This window comes from Nicotiana tabacum, chromosome 15 (genome assembly GCF_000715075.1).
Source record: "Nicotiana tabacum cultivar K326 chromosome 15, ASM71507v2, whole genome shotgun sequence".
NCBI classification, from domain to species: Eukaryota; Viridiplantae; Streptophyta; class Magnoliopsida; order Solanales; family Solanaceae; genus Nicotiana; species Nicotiana tabacum.
In genome coordinates this window covers 106611947-106628294 of record NC_134094.1, presented here as the reverse complement: position 1 = coordinate 106628294, position 16348 = coordinate 106611947, and the positions used below count along the sequence as shown (strand labels likewise).

At 38.4% G+C, this 16348-nt stretch overlaps 1 protein-coding gene across 1 annotated transcript in view; it reads left to right on the top strand.

Moving 5' to 3' along the window:
* LOC107778344 (putative carbohydrate esterase At4g34215) overlaps positions 1-4361 on the top strand; it is a 36150-nt gene extending 31789 nt beyond the window's left edge. The window contains exon 3 of the mRNA XM_075231852.1: positions 4189-4361. The gene's annotated coding sequence lies outside the window, so the exon portion shown is untranslated. The remainder of the gene's footprint in view (positions 1-4188) is intronic.
* The last annotated feature ends 11987 nt before the right edge of the window (positions 4362-16348 follow it).

The window sequence follows — 16348 nt, the reverse complement described above, 5'->3', positions numbered from 1 at the left end:
AAAATACATACAAAATTATCAAATAAACTTAACCGGTATGACTCCCTATTAATACTATAGTACAAATTTAATTTCACAAAGGGAGAATTTAAACTCATAAATTTTTCACCACAAGGACCTCGTCCTTATATAACTTCCACCGCTGCTTGTAGCCCAGTTTAAATATTTCACATCATATAAAAATATGAGTATCTCATCCTCAACTCCGAATCACAAGTATTTTTCACATTGTGCCAACTGAAATTTTTCCGTTCCCTTTCTTTCTTCTTTTTAATAAATTCCATAAACAGTTTTCATAACACATAATGAACCCCCATACCAATAGGGCATATAATTCATAAAATTGAAATCAATTATTCCGAAATCATATCAAAAACCATTGTAGAGAGTAATAGAAAGTCACTTTTGGACTTATAGTCCTCAATATTGTACAAAATAAAAATGATAGACACAAGCTAGCATCATCGAATCTCCCAACATGGATAAACATATAAGATGGTCACAAAATTGTGAAGCTCACCCATATGCAGAGCATAATAGGAGGACTCGCCTCAATATTCAGAACTGAATCAAATTAAGGAAAAATATTCTTTTATAACGAATCAAGATCATACCTGTAACGACACCATCTGGTGTGGTGTACTCAGCCACACCATATCAAATATATCAACGGGCTGGGCCTCCCCCTCTAGGGAGCCCTCTACCTGCCTTTCCTCCATCTCTAACTGACTGTGCATGTGGGGTAGTAACTGGAATAGAGCTTGTAGCCTAAGTATTCTGATGAAATATGCCTCTCCCAAGTCTGGGACAATCTCTCATGATGTGCCTAGTATAACCACACTGATAACAAACCCTCTGCAGGTTTGGCTGCTCATACTGAGTCTATTCCAAATAATTGAAATAACCATTATAGGAACCTCGTACCAATGGTACATTAAAAGAACTTACGGTAGCACCCCGACTATTCTACAATTGTTTCCATGACCCCGCTGATACTGAAATGTAGAATTATTAAGGACGCGGGAATACTGCAAGTCCTAACATCATCCCATACAAATCTCAGCTCTTAATCATATACAAGTTTCAGAGAACTTTTCAATACCACATAAATACATCTCTGGCCAGAATTGATATAACACATGACCCCGCAATCTGATCGTTGATAGTGGACTCCCCTCACTTGGTGCGAAGCCATAGGACACATTTCGATGATCCACAATACTAACCTTTATCGCTCATATGATACCGGTCATAAGATACCTCAAGCCATTTATTTGGCTCATTTCATCCTCGTGATAGTTAAACTCGCTTCCTCCAATGTCTTGGCTGCTAGTATGTACCCTTCACTAAATAGAAATCTCATACGAACCATATAGTGTCATTTTGAGTATTTTAACCCAGTTTCCCCATTTACTACTTAATTTATGCCTTACAATTGATTTATGACTTATCGGGTTAGTTGGTTCGGGTCCGGAAGGATTTTGGGATGAAATGAGACACTTAGTCTCATAATTAAAAACTTAAGTTGGAAAAGTTGACCGGATATTCACTTATGTGTAAACGACATCGGAATGTAATTCTGATGATTCATGTAGCTCTATATGGTGATTTTGGACTTAGGAGCATGTCCGAAAAATATTTTGGAGGTCCGTAGTAGAATTAGGCTTGAAATGCCGAAAATTGAATTTTTTGGGAAGTTTGACCGGGGGTGATTCTGGAAATTGGGATAGGTCCGTAATGTGAAATGTGACTTGCGTGCAAAATTTGAGGTCAATCGGACCTAATTTGATAGGTTTCGGCATCGGTTATGGAAGTTGAAGTTTCAAAGTTCATAGATTTTGAATTGGGGTATGATTCGTCATTTTAATGTTGTTTGATGTGATTTGAGGCCTCGAGTAGGTCCGTATTATGTTATGGGACTTGTTGGTATATTTGGTTGAGGTCCCGGGGGTCTCGGGTGAGTTTCGGATGGTTAACGGATCAAATGCGGACTTAAGGAAATGCTGGAACTGCTGCCTACTGGTGTGATCTCACCTACGAAGCTATTGATCGCAGGTGCAAAGCCGCATGTGCACGCAATCAGTCGCAGAAGCGGCCAAGAGGGGAACTGGGCAGTGCTCGCAGGTGCGACAAATTTGCCCGCATCTGCGAGGTCGCAGGTGTGAAGGGTAATGCGCATCTGCGAGCTCGCAGATGCGAGGTTTTGGAAGGCTGGATGTGTCTGCAGGTGCGCAATTTTTCCACGAAAGCTTATGTGCAGGCGCGAGCCCAGGCACCACAGGTGCGGTAATGCCTGGGCAGAGTTAAAAATGAGGTTTCCGAGATTTTTCTTATTTTGGACATTTTGGAGCTCTGTTTGGGCGATTTTTTAGAGGAAAGTTTCCACACAACTTGGGGTAAGTGTTCTTGACTCCATTGTGGTTATATTTCATGAATTAATCTTTATTTTAGGTGTAAGATTATCGAATCTTCAAGAGAAATACAAGGAAATTTCTTTAATGTCAAAAAATGAAATTTTCGAGTTTTGAATACCGATTCGGAGTCGGATTTGAGTGAAATTAGTATGGTTGAATTTGTAATTCAATGGGTTGTCGTATTTTGTGAGTTTTGTCGGATTCTGAGACGTGGTCCCCATGGGTGATATTTGGGGCGTAATTTCGGAGTTTTAGAAAATATTAGTATTTTGATATGGAATTAAATTCCTATAATTTTTGTGGGCTGAATCAAATTAATTGTGACTAAATTTGAGTCGTTTGGAAGTTAATACACGCAAAATAGAATTTCTGGAGCATTGCTTAGCTTGCTCGACATTGAATTTGGCTTGTTCGAGGTAAGTAACTCTTCTAATCTTGGAGCTGAGGGTATGAACCCTGAATATATGTATTTTGTGAATTGTTGGGAGGTGACGCACATGCTAGGTGACGGGCGTGTGGGCGTGCACTATAGAAATAGTGACATCATTGTTTATGTGGAATTTTTGTAGTTAAATAATCTTGGCATTTTTCATGCGATTTTATGTGTTAAAGAAATTGAGCTGAAAAGCATATTAAAAAAAATCATGTTGAGGCTATGTGCCTATATTATTGGGACCCATAGAGGTCATATTGCTGTGAATTATTTGGTTTAAATTGAAAATTCATACTCAGTCATATTCATGTCATTACATATCATATCTCAGTCTCTGTTGTTATTATTGATACATCATATCATCATTTTTTGGCTATTTTCATGACATTGTGAGCCCATGAGACAGAGACTGGAGAGGTTGATGACTGAGTGAGGCCGAGGGCCTGATTGTGAGGATAATTATGGATCGGGCTGCATGCTGCAGCAGGCCAGATTGACTTATTATACCACGTGAGTTGTCTGTGCGGATCCCGATATTATTATAGCACATGAGTTATCCGTGCAACACGTGAGTTGTCCGTGCGGATCCAGATATTATTATAGCACATGAGTTGTCCGTGCAGCACGTGAGTTGTCCGTGCAGATTATAGCGCTTGGGCTGAAGGAGCCCCTCCGGAGGATGTACACACCCCAGTGAGCGCAGGTACCTACTGAGTGCGAGTGCCGAGTGCGAGTGCCGAGTGATTAGGAGGACTGAGTGACTGTGAGGACTGAGTGACTGTGATGACTGAGTGACTGGGAGGATTGAGTAAAATGATACTCTGAGAGTATGCATATGATTTTATCACTGAGTTGCATCGCATTGACATGCACACATGACATACAGGCATAAAGATGTATTTTCCTCATGCTGTACAGTATCACATCATTCATGATTTCTCACACATATTGACAGGTGGGCATAGTGATGCATTTCTTTTACACTGGTTACCTGGAAAGAAAATGAACTATCTTATTTATTATTGAAAGGATTTCGGAAAAATTATTGTTTCCAAACTTATTCATATTTTTGGCAACTTCGGTATACGATTTGGGTTTTCACTGTTGTACTTGAAAGGAAGAATTATTATTTTTTAAATCATGATTTAGTTGAGCATTTTATCTCTGAGTTACTTTTTGTATTATTTTCTTTAAGTGGTTATGGACTGTTATGGACTACTGGTTTTTGGACCCGACCTTGGTAAAAGCTTGTCACTGCTTTCAACCTAAGGTTAGGTTTTTTACTTACTCAGTACATGGGGTCGGTTGTACTGATACTACACTCCTGCACATTGCGTGCAGATGTTGGCTACTATTGTTGCTGTGCTCGATGGTTTCCAGATTTGAAGATGTACCTGGGTTCTTATGGTAGCTGCCTCTTGTTCATGGTAGCCTTAGATTTTAAAAACTCTATTTATGTACTTTTCAAACAGAAGATGTATTTACTTCATGTCAGCTTTGTAAATTCTATTCTTAAAAGCTCATGATTTGTACTATCAGTTCTTGGGGAATGTATAATATTAAGATCTTTATTTACTTAAATTGCTTTAATAATTGTTATTGGAATTGGATAGTTGAAAGTTGGCTTACCTAGCGGGTTGGGTTAGGTTCCATCACGACTAGTTGGATTTTGGGTCGTGACAAGGTGGTATTAGAGCTCTAGGTTCATAGGTTCTACAAATTATGAGCAAGTGTGTAGCTGAGTCTTGCGGATCGTTATGATGAGGTCCATACTTATCTTCGAGAGGCTATAGGACATTTAGGATATATACTTCCCATTTCCTTATCGTGCAGAATTGATTCAACTTGAAACATAACTTTTTGAATTCCTTCCACATATTCGTATGCGCACATGAGCGCTCGGTATCAGATATGTATCGCCGGCTTATGATTTTAGGGATGACGTGAGAGATGTGTATTCTGTGTTTTGGTGATGGGCTAGTCTGGAGGACTTGAGGCCATGGTTAGACCGCAGCTTAAGCTCGTTAGCTTCAGTTGTAACTTATACATTTGGACTCATATGTCTAGTAATGTCCCTACGAGTGGAATTTGTGGCTCGATGAGCGGTGGAATGGCCTTGTGATGAGTATGACGTAACCGCGGGATGTGTTAAGCCGATTTGAATGTGACGAGAAGTGTTTCCGTGAAATGTAAAGGAAAGGCCATTGGGTACTTGATTTTCATTTTGGTGTGACATGCAGTCTCGAGTAGGAATGTTTTGAAAGATCTTTCACGTGTTTAAATTTTGGGACAAATTAAACTCTCATGTCTGGTTAATGCGTTTGGACTCAGATAAACTAAGTAATTGCATAGTAATTGTGACTGCGAAAGGGTATAACAAGATACCAGTTTGAGGCTAAGCAGGTGAGTTATCCCATGCGGAGTAATCTACGTAGGTGTATTCCTTATGATGTGAGTGGAGAGTTTCTTTTCTGCCGACGGGGCGTATGGGTGGAGATTTGAATTTGAATCTGGCTGAGAAAGTTGACTTGAGTGTCAAGAGAATGATTGCGAGTTTAGCGGATGATTTAGGGTATTTTTATGGTTGGCGTTGCATGAGTTTGAGAAGAGGTTTCGTTGAACTGACTGTGGCATCATGACAGTAATAGAGTATGAGTATTATGAGTTATGAAGTGTTTTAATCTACGGCTTTGAGCCAAGTGGGGGAGTCTGCTATGGACAAATCAATTCATGGGTATGTATCAAAATTTTGTTTGGGTCTGAAGTATACTTGGGAATCAGTGATGACTCGTAGAGGTGGAGTTCGAAAATGACTCGAATAAAGAAATTCATGGTTACAGGTTATATTGCACTTATGAGTATATGAAAATTATGGGATGAGTGAATTGTTATTCGTGAATGATGTAGTGCCCACAGAGTATGAAATTGATCAGTGGTATTAAAAAGTAGAGTTAATTCTTTTAGTGTTGTTGTGCTATTGGAGCACGTGTCTGTTGGCCCATTTGGGCGGTGTAATTTGGATTTGAAAAAAGGGGGTGACTCTTAATAAAGTTCCAATAGGTTCGAGGTTTATATATAGCAATTGAGAATTTCTCCGGACTTGTGTATAGTCAAATCTGAGATTTGCGTTTGGTGGTGCCTGGACTTGCGGAAGTTCTGTATGACTGTGGATTCTACATTTTAGTATAAGGAAGGTAAGAAGAACAATTTCAAATTCGCATAAGGTATTCTCAGAGTGAGTGTTACAGTCGTGGTATTTTTGAAGGTGCTTAAGAAGAATACAATTGTTTATGGGCCGTAGGGCATTGTGGTTCTATGCTAGGTTTGTGGGGTGAGTTGTGGTTAAAGGTCGTGGTGTTTTAGCTAGGAGAAGTATCAATTTGAAGGCAAATTCGGAAGGGACTTGGAGAAATAGGATAACTGAGCAGTAGACTGGACTAGTATGGTAATGGTAGGATCGATCCTTTGGGTAATTACGACGTGGTGAGACTTTACAGATGTTTTGGTGGCAATATTCTTGGGTTTGGTGACCTGCGTGGCTTGGTTGAGTTAGAGAGATTCGGTCCTGATGGCTTGGTTACATGCAAATGAATTCCAAAGTATTCTTGGTGGTTTTTACCGGTGTGGAGAACGTGTTGTGTATTGTGATTTCCTCTTGGAAAGAAGCAAGAGAAAGGTTTCTAACTAAAAATGAACGTAAATTATTGGTGACTCAAAGTTGATAATAAGATTCTTGTTCTTTTCACATGATGGCAAGATAGATGTTATGTGTTGTGCGAAAGCTAGATTTTCATGTACAAGGTGGCAGTACAGTCTTGAAGAGAAGGTAACGAATGTTGGACAACATGGGCGGTTCCAAATAAATAGATGAACACAATTAATACTTGGTGTTTTATGAGAATAGGGCGGATTTCAGAAGGCGCATGGTATTTTGACTTACGGATGTATAATTAATATTGCGGTACTCACATGGTTGATAGACTGCAGATATTCAAATTATTGCTCTGTGGCACAAAAGAATTATGGGAGTATTTTTTGTGAAATGATCGTGCATGAAAGATGTGTTAGTCATTCAAAGGCTAGAATTATGATTAGTTATGATGATTCATGTGTCCTATAAATTTGGAATTTAGGATTTTCAGGAGCAGATTGTTCATGGTTGCGGACTGTGAAGTCATGGCTGAAGCTAGTCAAATGATAGGATGTATTATGAATCAGTTGCAGTGAATTTTCAGAGGGTTATTTGTCTATTTATGGGTGACTAGAGTTGATTTGGGGGTCCATTGGTAGGCCCAATTAAGATGTGTATTCTACACCGAGCCGGAATGGTTGGCTCCATACTGCTATTTGTTGAGGGATGTGTCATTCGGTTGATGTTGAGCTTATTCGTGTTCTGAGATGATCTGTGAGTTACTCCTTTATGCTACGAGGAGTTGTGATTTATTGGTTATGTTCTTTCAGGGTTTGTGTGGCAGTGTGTCATTTGCCTCTCCGTGGTTATTAATTTTGAGCAGGCTGGCTTGGGATATATAATATGGACCAATGTTTGGATGGGGTCACACATTGCAGCGGAGTTATGTTAAGGTATGAACCTTGTGTTAGAATCGGGTGATGGTTCTACGGTGTATGATGAATTTTCAGCATTTCGTTGTGGCGGTACTTGTTAATCTTGCGGGGCAGTTCTCTCATTTGAGTCATTTTTCATGACTGAGTACATTTGAATTGTTGTGTATTGGTGCACGGATGGCATGGGTTGTTGCTCTGAGTTATATTGGTGCGGCATGTCCGTGGAATAGTTGTGTTTAGTAATATAAGGTCATTGGACCTAGAATGGGTACTATCAAGTTCGATTACGGTATGTTCAGAATGATGATATTGAAAGTCGGCGCAGAAAGCAATTATAGTTCTAGTTGGGGCGAAAGAGCTCCGTGACTTATTGATCTGGTAAGTGGTCATGACACTTCGCCTGTTTCTTTTATTATCAACAGCGTACGAAGGTTTTGGGATGAGGTTTGGTTCGATATGGGTTTTATACTAGTACTTGGTTGGTTTTGAGTAGTTACTGGTAATCAGAAATGGTTCTACGAGCATGCGAGTTGTGTAATATGTTAGTTGATTATATCCGTGGTTATAGTTATAGCTCGATGCATATTGTTCGAATTCATACAATGCGTAAATGTAAGATTCGTGTCTTGAAAGAAATTCTAAAGGTTGGAAATTAAATTCCAAGGTTTATGGGCTAAAGTTAAATCAATAATTTCAGTTATATTGTGTTGTCAAGCCTATATGAAATAGGGTGATGTGGGTTCACCCTCGGGTACGTGTGTGGTAAGATGGAACAGTGATTTGATTGCTTGGAAACAACTCTTGGCACATTCGAGAACGAACGTATGTTTAAGTGGGGGAGAATGTAACGACCCGGCCAGTCGTTTTGAGCATTTCAACCTCGTTTCCCCATTTACTGCTCAATTTATACCTTACAATTGATTTATGACTTATCGGGTTAGTTGGTTTGGGTCCGGAAGGATTTCAGAGTGAAATGAGACACTTAGTCTCATAATTAAAAACTTAAGTTGGAAAAGTTGACCGAATATTCACTTATGTGTAAACGACCTCGAAATTTAATTCTGATGATTCCAGTAGCTCCGTATAGTGATTTTGGACTTTGGAACGTGTCCGAAAATGTTTTTGGAGGTCTGTAGTAGAATTAGGCTTGAAATGCCGAAAGTTGAATTTTTTGGGAAGTTTGGCCGGGGGGTTGACTTTTTGATATCGGGGTCGGAATACGATTCTGGAAATTGGGATAGGTCCGTAATGTGAAATGTGTCTTGCGCAAAATTTGAGGTCAATCAGACGTAATTTGATAGGTTTCGGCATCGGTTGTGGAAGTTGAAGTTTTAAAGTTTATAGATTTTGAATTGGGGTATGATTCGTCGTTTTGATGTTGTTTGATGTGATTTGAGGCCTCGAGTAGGTCCGTATTATGTTATGGGACTTGTTGGTGTATTTGGTTGAGGTCCCGGGGGCCTCAGGTGAGTTTCGGATGGTTAACGGATCAAATTCGGACTTAAGGAAATGCTAGAACTGCTGCTTACTGGTGTGATCGCACATGCGAAACTTTTGATCGCATGTGCGAAGCAGCATGTACGCGCAATCAGTCGCAGAAGCGGCAAAGAGTGGAACTGGGCAGTGCTCGCAGGTGTGAGAAAATTGCTCGCATCTGCGAGGTCGCAGGTGCGAAAGGTAATGCGCATCTGCGAGCCCGCAGATGCGAGAAGGGCGCCGCAGATGCGAGGTTTTGGAAGGCTGGTTGTGTCCGCAGACGCGCAATTTTTCCGCAAAAGCAGATGCGCAGGTGGGATCCCAGGCACCGCATGTGTGGAAATACCTGGGCAGTGTTAAAAACGAGGGTTTCCGAGATTTTTCTCATTTTGGACATTTTGGAGCTCGGTTTGGGCGATTTTGGAGAGGATTGTTTCCACACAACTTGGGGTAAGTGTTCTTGACTCCCTTGTGTTTATATTTCATGAATTAATCTTCATTTTTTGTGTAAGATTATCGAATCTTCAAGAGAAATAGAAGGAAATTTCTTTAATGTCACAAAACGAATTTTTTGAGTTTTTAATACCGATTCGGAGTCGGATTTGAGTGAAATTAGTATGGTTGAACTTGTAATTGAATGGGTTATCATATTTTGTGAGTTTCGTCAGATTCTAAGACGTGGGCCTCATGGGTGATTTTTGGGGTGTAATTTTGGATTTTTGGAAAATATTAGTATTTTGATATGGAATTAAATTCCTATAATTTTTGTGGGCTGAATCAAATTAATTGTGACTAGATTCGAGCCGTTTGGAAGTTGATACGCGCAGAATGGAATTTTTGGAGCATTGCTTAGCTTGCTCGGCATTGGATTTGGCTTGTTCGAGGTAAGTAACTCTTCTAATATTGGAGCTGAGGGAATAAACCCTGAATATATGTATTTTGTGAATTGTTGGGAGTTGACGCACATGCTAGGTGATGAGCGTGTGGGCGTGCACTATAGAAATTGTGACATAATTATTTCTGTGGAATTTTTGTAGTTAAATAATCTTGGCATTTTCCATGCGGTTTTATGTGTTAAAGAAATTGAGCTGAAACGCATATTAAAAAAATAAAAAATCATGTTAAGGCTATGTGCCAGTATTATTGGGACCCACAGAGGTCATATTGCTATGAATTATTTGGTTTAAAATGAAAATTCATACTCAGTCATATTCATGTCATTACATATCATATCTCAGTCTCTGTTGTTATTATTGATACATCATATCATCATTTTTGGGCTATTTTCATGACATTGTGAGCCCATGAGAGAGAGACTGGAGAGGTTGATGACTGAGTGAGCCGATGGCCTGATTGTGAGGATAATTATGGGATCGGGCTGTACGCCACAACAGACCATATTGTATTATACTATTGCACGTGAGTTGGCCGTGCGTATCCAGATATTATTATAGCACGTGAGTTGTCCGTGTGGATCCAGATATTATTATAGCACATGAGTTGTCCGTGTAGATTATAGCGCTTGGGCTGAAGGAGCCCCTCCGAAGTCTGTACACACCCCCAGTGAGCACAGGTATCTACTGAGTGCGAGTGCCGAGTACCGAGTGCGAGTGCCGAGTGATTAGGAGGACTGAGTGACTGTGAGGACTGAGTGACTTGGAGGACTGAGTAAAATGATACTCTGAGAGTATGCATATGATTTTATCACTGAGTTGCATCGCATTGACATGCACACATGACATACAGGCATAGAGATGTATTTTTCTCATGTTGTACAGTATCGCATCATTCATGATTTCTCATACATGTTGACAGGTGGGCATAGTGATGCATTTGTTTTACACTGGTTACCTGGAAAGAAAATGAACTATCTTATTTATTATTGAAAGGATTTCGGGAAAATTATTGTTTCCAAACTTATTTATATTTTTGACAACTTCGGTAAACGATTTGGGTTTTCACTGATGTACTTGAAAGGAAGAATTATTATTTTTGAAATCATGATTTAGCTGAGCATTTTATCTCTGAGTTACTTCTTGTATTATTTTCTTTACGTGGTTATGGACTATTGTGGACTACTGGTTTTTGGACCCGACCTTGGTAAAAGCTCGTCACTGCTTTCAACCTAAGGTTAGTTTTGTTACTTACTCAGTACATGGGGTCGGTTGTACTGATACTACACTTTTGCACATTGCATGCAGATGTTGGCTGTTGTTATTGTTGTGCTCGATGGTTGCCAGATTTGAAGATGTACCTGAGTTCTTATGGTAGCTGCCTCTTGTTCATGGTAGCCTTAGACTATAAAAACTCTGTTTATGTACTTTGCAAATAGAAGATGTATTTACTTCATGTCAGCTTTGTAAATTCTATTCTTAGAAGCTCATGATTTGTACTACCAGTTCTTGGAGAATGTATAAGATTAAGATCTTTATTTATTTAAATTGCTTTAATAATTATTATTGGAATTGGATAGTTGAAAGTTGGATTACCTAGCAGGTTGAGTTAGGTGCCATCACGACTTGTAGGATTTTGGGTCGTGACACATAGTTTCTAATACCACCAACTATCTTCAGATCTACATCCACCTCGTGACCCTACCACAATTGTGACGATTAGACAAATAATTAAACCTTTTTAAGATCGTACTTATCAACCAGGTATCAGAACCTGCTGCACCCCCATGTGCACAACTGAATGATCTCACAATACTTATGCATCCTCGATCTGGACGACACGTTGTAACAATGGTTGAGCAACCTTGGCTCCCTTATAACCCCTTTGTAGTATCACAAACCGTTGGCGCATAGTTGATGCCGAGTGCGCAATATCATACACGAGTGGATGCAAAAGAACATAAGATATATTTTTCAAGCTAAATAAATGTCGCACGATAAGGAATGAAAGATGTGGAGATTTTTCCTACTAGATCTGTAGCCTCTCGAAGATAAGTACAGACGTCTCCGTACCGATCCGCAAGACTCTACTAAACTCGTTCGTGACTCGTAGAACCTATGAACCTAGAGCTATGATAACAATTTGTCACGACCCGAAATCCCACCACAGGCGTCGAGATGGCACTTAGTCTCTAAGACTAGGTAAGCCGATTACAATTACAATTCACGTCATTTTGTTATAATAGAAACCAACAACGGAAATAATTATAACACCTTCCCAAGACTAGTAATACTGAGTCACGAACTCTAACTAAATACATGCAATGATCTCAAAGATCGAATATACAATACTGTTCGAATAAGAGTTGACAGTACAATAAAATGGAAAGACTCCAAGGGACTATGACGACCAAGAAGCTCTACCTTGAATCCTTGAGATCAACACGCTAACTCTGCCCGAGTTCGATATCTCCAATACCCAGCTCTGCACAAAAATGTGCAGAAGTGTAGTATGGGTACACCACAGTCGGTACCCAGTAAGTATCAAGACTAACCTCAGTGGAGTAGTGACGAGGTACAGTCAAGACACTCACTAGTCATAACCTATGCAATATAGCAGTATACAATAGTACTGGAAAACAACTAGCAATGATAACAACAAAATAAACCAGTGATATAACAACAAGGCAACAAGAACATCAGAATTATTGCTCATACGAATAAGGAACACAAGTACAATCAATTAATCAAGTCCTTCAACTATAAATCCTTCACATATTATTCTTTAAGATAAATATCTTTCGAATATACTTCTTTTAAATAAATATCTTTCGAATATACTTCTTTCAAATAAATATATTTTCAAGTAAAAGTCACCATGTGACACCTCATTTCACAATCATACAAATTACGGGTCTCAACCCACTTTCATATTTTCCACGGTACCTCGTGCCCATATTTCTATCACAACCACACGAACAACTCACGTGTCAATAATAAAATCATCATATTTTCCCTGGCACCTCATGCCCATATTATTTTCATAACCGCACGGACAACTCACGTAACAAAATATCAATGTATATAAGATTCGTATATCAATTTGTTTTTAATAAAGTAAGGTTGAAATCTTTAAATCAAGTAAGAAATTAACAAAGAAATAAGTTTATTTTAGAAATCGTTTGAGTGAAGAAAAATGATATTTCAATTAAAATAAAGCATCAGATAAGCTACTGATTTGGATATAAAATTTATTAAATTAAAACATACTAGAAATATTCTTTTATTTAAAACAACTCAATCATCAAAAACAAGTATAACCCAGAAATACAAATCCTCAAAGTCTCGTATGAAAAAGTCAAGGTCAACACAATACAACAAGAAATTCAAAACATTAAATATTAAGTCAAATAATACATCACGAAAAATACAAGAATTTACAAATTATAGAAAAATAAAATAACCAAAAGCAAGTGCAGCCATAGAAAAATATCAACAAAGGGCACTCCCAAGGTACCACCTCGTCGTCCCAAATCATAAATAAATTTCAACAAAAAGGCACTCCCTAGGTACCTCCTCGTAGTCCCAAATTATAAATAAATTCACAATCTTTCCTTATATCACCGCGGGAGCCTTCACATATTATTCTTTAAAAATCATTTTTTCCGAAATAGCATCCTGCGTTTTAGCCACCCTTATCACATCGCATGGCTTCTAGTAGTTCCCCCTACTAGCCACGCGTGTCAAGCCCCCTTATCTCACCATATGCGTTTCAACACCCATACCTTATACTACCGCACGCGAATCAATATCACAATATATCATAATTCGCACCTCAAGTGCCCGATTATCACAGCATAACAAAACTTGCACCTCAAGTGCTCAAATATCACAACATATTATAAATTGCACATCAAGTTCTCAAATATCAAAACATATTATAAATTGCACATCAAGTGCTCAAATATCAAAACATGTCACAAGTTGCACCTCAAGTGCTCAAATATCAAAACATATCACAAGTTGCACCTCAAGTGCTCAAATATTACAACATATCAAAAATTTCACATCAAGTGTTCAAATATTATAACTTGTCATAGAAATGAACACGACATTATTTTCCACAATAAGGAGCCCATGTCTCGACCATAATGTGCACACAAAATCTTAACAAAATATTCGGGAGCGAACAACTCAACAAAATAAAATTGCATAATTTATCACTTTGCCTCAGTATGATTTATGGCCTTTATAACTCAATACCAATTTCAACAACATGAACTGGAAAGTAATTCATCAAGGAACAACACCTTCTTTAATCCAAAATTTTGGCAATTAGATTAATGCCTCATTTTAAAATTATTTGATAAATTATTTGAAAAGAATAATCCATAATGAAATTTCTACATAAAATATCAACTCAACAAAAAAAATACGGGATTCACATAAATATGAAGGTGGCAATCACACCAAATAATCATATAAAAACAAATTCAGTAAACAAGGATAAGGCGTGACAATTCAAGGATTTACTAAGGTCCAACAATTTTCTAATTTAATACATAAGAGCGTCTACGAATTTCAACCGATATAATTTGCAGATATAAACCAAGTACGTACTCGTCACCTCGCGTACATGGTTTTTAATTACGCAATTTCCACATAAGACTCAACGCCTAAGGGGTAATTCCCCCACTCAAGGTGAGGCAAGATACTTACCTCGGCAAAACTAAACCGAGTCTTTAAATGATCTTCATGAGTGAAGCCGCCTCCGGACGGCTCAAATCCCGATGATTTCCTTGAAAATCCCTTGAAAATAAGATCGCCACAAATCGAGCTTTCTTAATTCAGCTCTTTAGTGGTATTAAAACCTCCCACTACTCTTACAACTTCAATCTACATCAACATAATTCAATTGGACCAATATTAGTAAACAAATTTCTAGATTTTTGGTCATTTAGGCATTTTATCAAACACCTAGAGTACATAGTATTTTACTACATCTAGTAATGGTGTTTTCTTCAACCAACAATTCCTCATTCCCACCATCAAGATATAATACAACATCCTTTGTCCAATAACTACCTTCTTAGCATCGTTATAATCATCAATGAACTCACATCCACCCAATTGTTACTAATTAATTCGTTACAAAATCTCTACAACACCAAATAATCTAGTTGAAGTATTTATGGCTTCCAAGCACAATCCAATAAGTGCAAATGCTTATTTATTACTCATATATTCACTAACAATCCATGATTATAGGTTTAAGAGTGAAAGATTACCTCTTGAAGACCAAATCTTAAAAGTCAACTTTTGGGGTGTTCTTGAGATTTTGAAGAAATCCTATGGAATCTAATACAAAACCTTGTTGTAACTAGTGATTGAGAAGTGAAATCATCATAAAAACACACTTAAAAACTCACCTTAGGTGTGTATTGGAAGCCTTGGCCGGATGGGTGATGGAGAGAAAGCCCTAATCTTGAAGAAATGACTTAGCCCCTCTCTCTAACCGTCCTTGGAGTTATTTAATGGGCTCCTACGTGCGCGGCCGCGCACCTGGGCAACTGGCCGCGCATCCGGCCGCGCACCTGAGGCAGAAAGTCTCAAATATGTGCGGCCACGCATCTGGGCGCGCATATGATACATGTCCAGTAAAATGGCCATAACGTTCTGGGTACTTATCCAAATGATGAACGGTTCGATGCGTTGGAAACTAAACTCAAAGGGCTTTGATTTGATAGGTTATACACCACATAAACTTTCATAAATTGAGAGTTATGCTCGTATGAAATTAGCTCTTGTGCGAACTCACTTGAAACTTTATCCCATCATATAATTTTAAACTTGACTTAGCCTTTGGGCTCTTCTTAGACAATAAACCATTCTTAATGCACCTCATACATATATTATCAAGATCAATTGTTATTATTCAAATTATCAGTCTTGTACATACCCGAATTAATATAATTAGCACCCGCCAATCTTCTTAATGGTCTTAAAACACTTCAAAATTTTTCCGGGGTGTTACATTCTCCCCCACTTAAGAACATTCGTCCTCGAATGTTTTACAAATCATTATTATGAACAATATTATACTCCTTTCACCTTAACCATCATCTTTAATCATTCTTGACTTCATATAGATCTTAGATATTCTTCCAACATTTCAACTTCCTTAAGGCCCCAAAATTTGGCTAACTCCCAAATTTTTCAGAAATTTCGGCAGAGTGTCCTCTGCAAATGGGACTAACCACCTGCCAGAGAATCACCAAAACCAGTCCTAACAACATATACATGAACCAACGACGCAACATAACATTAAGACAATTCCAATCGTGGCCTCACGATTAGTATACTACCAAAGAGGAACACATTTAACATCAGCTATACGGTTGATACATAATTCATAGAAGGTAACTTTTAGCATTTTCGTAGAACACAACTTTATAAATACATGACTATTCAAACAAAAAAGGGTACTTCTTCTTCATTTCTTACACGGCTTCCCAAGTGGCCTCTTCAACCTGTTGGTTTTGCCATAACACTTTCATGGAGGCAAT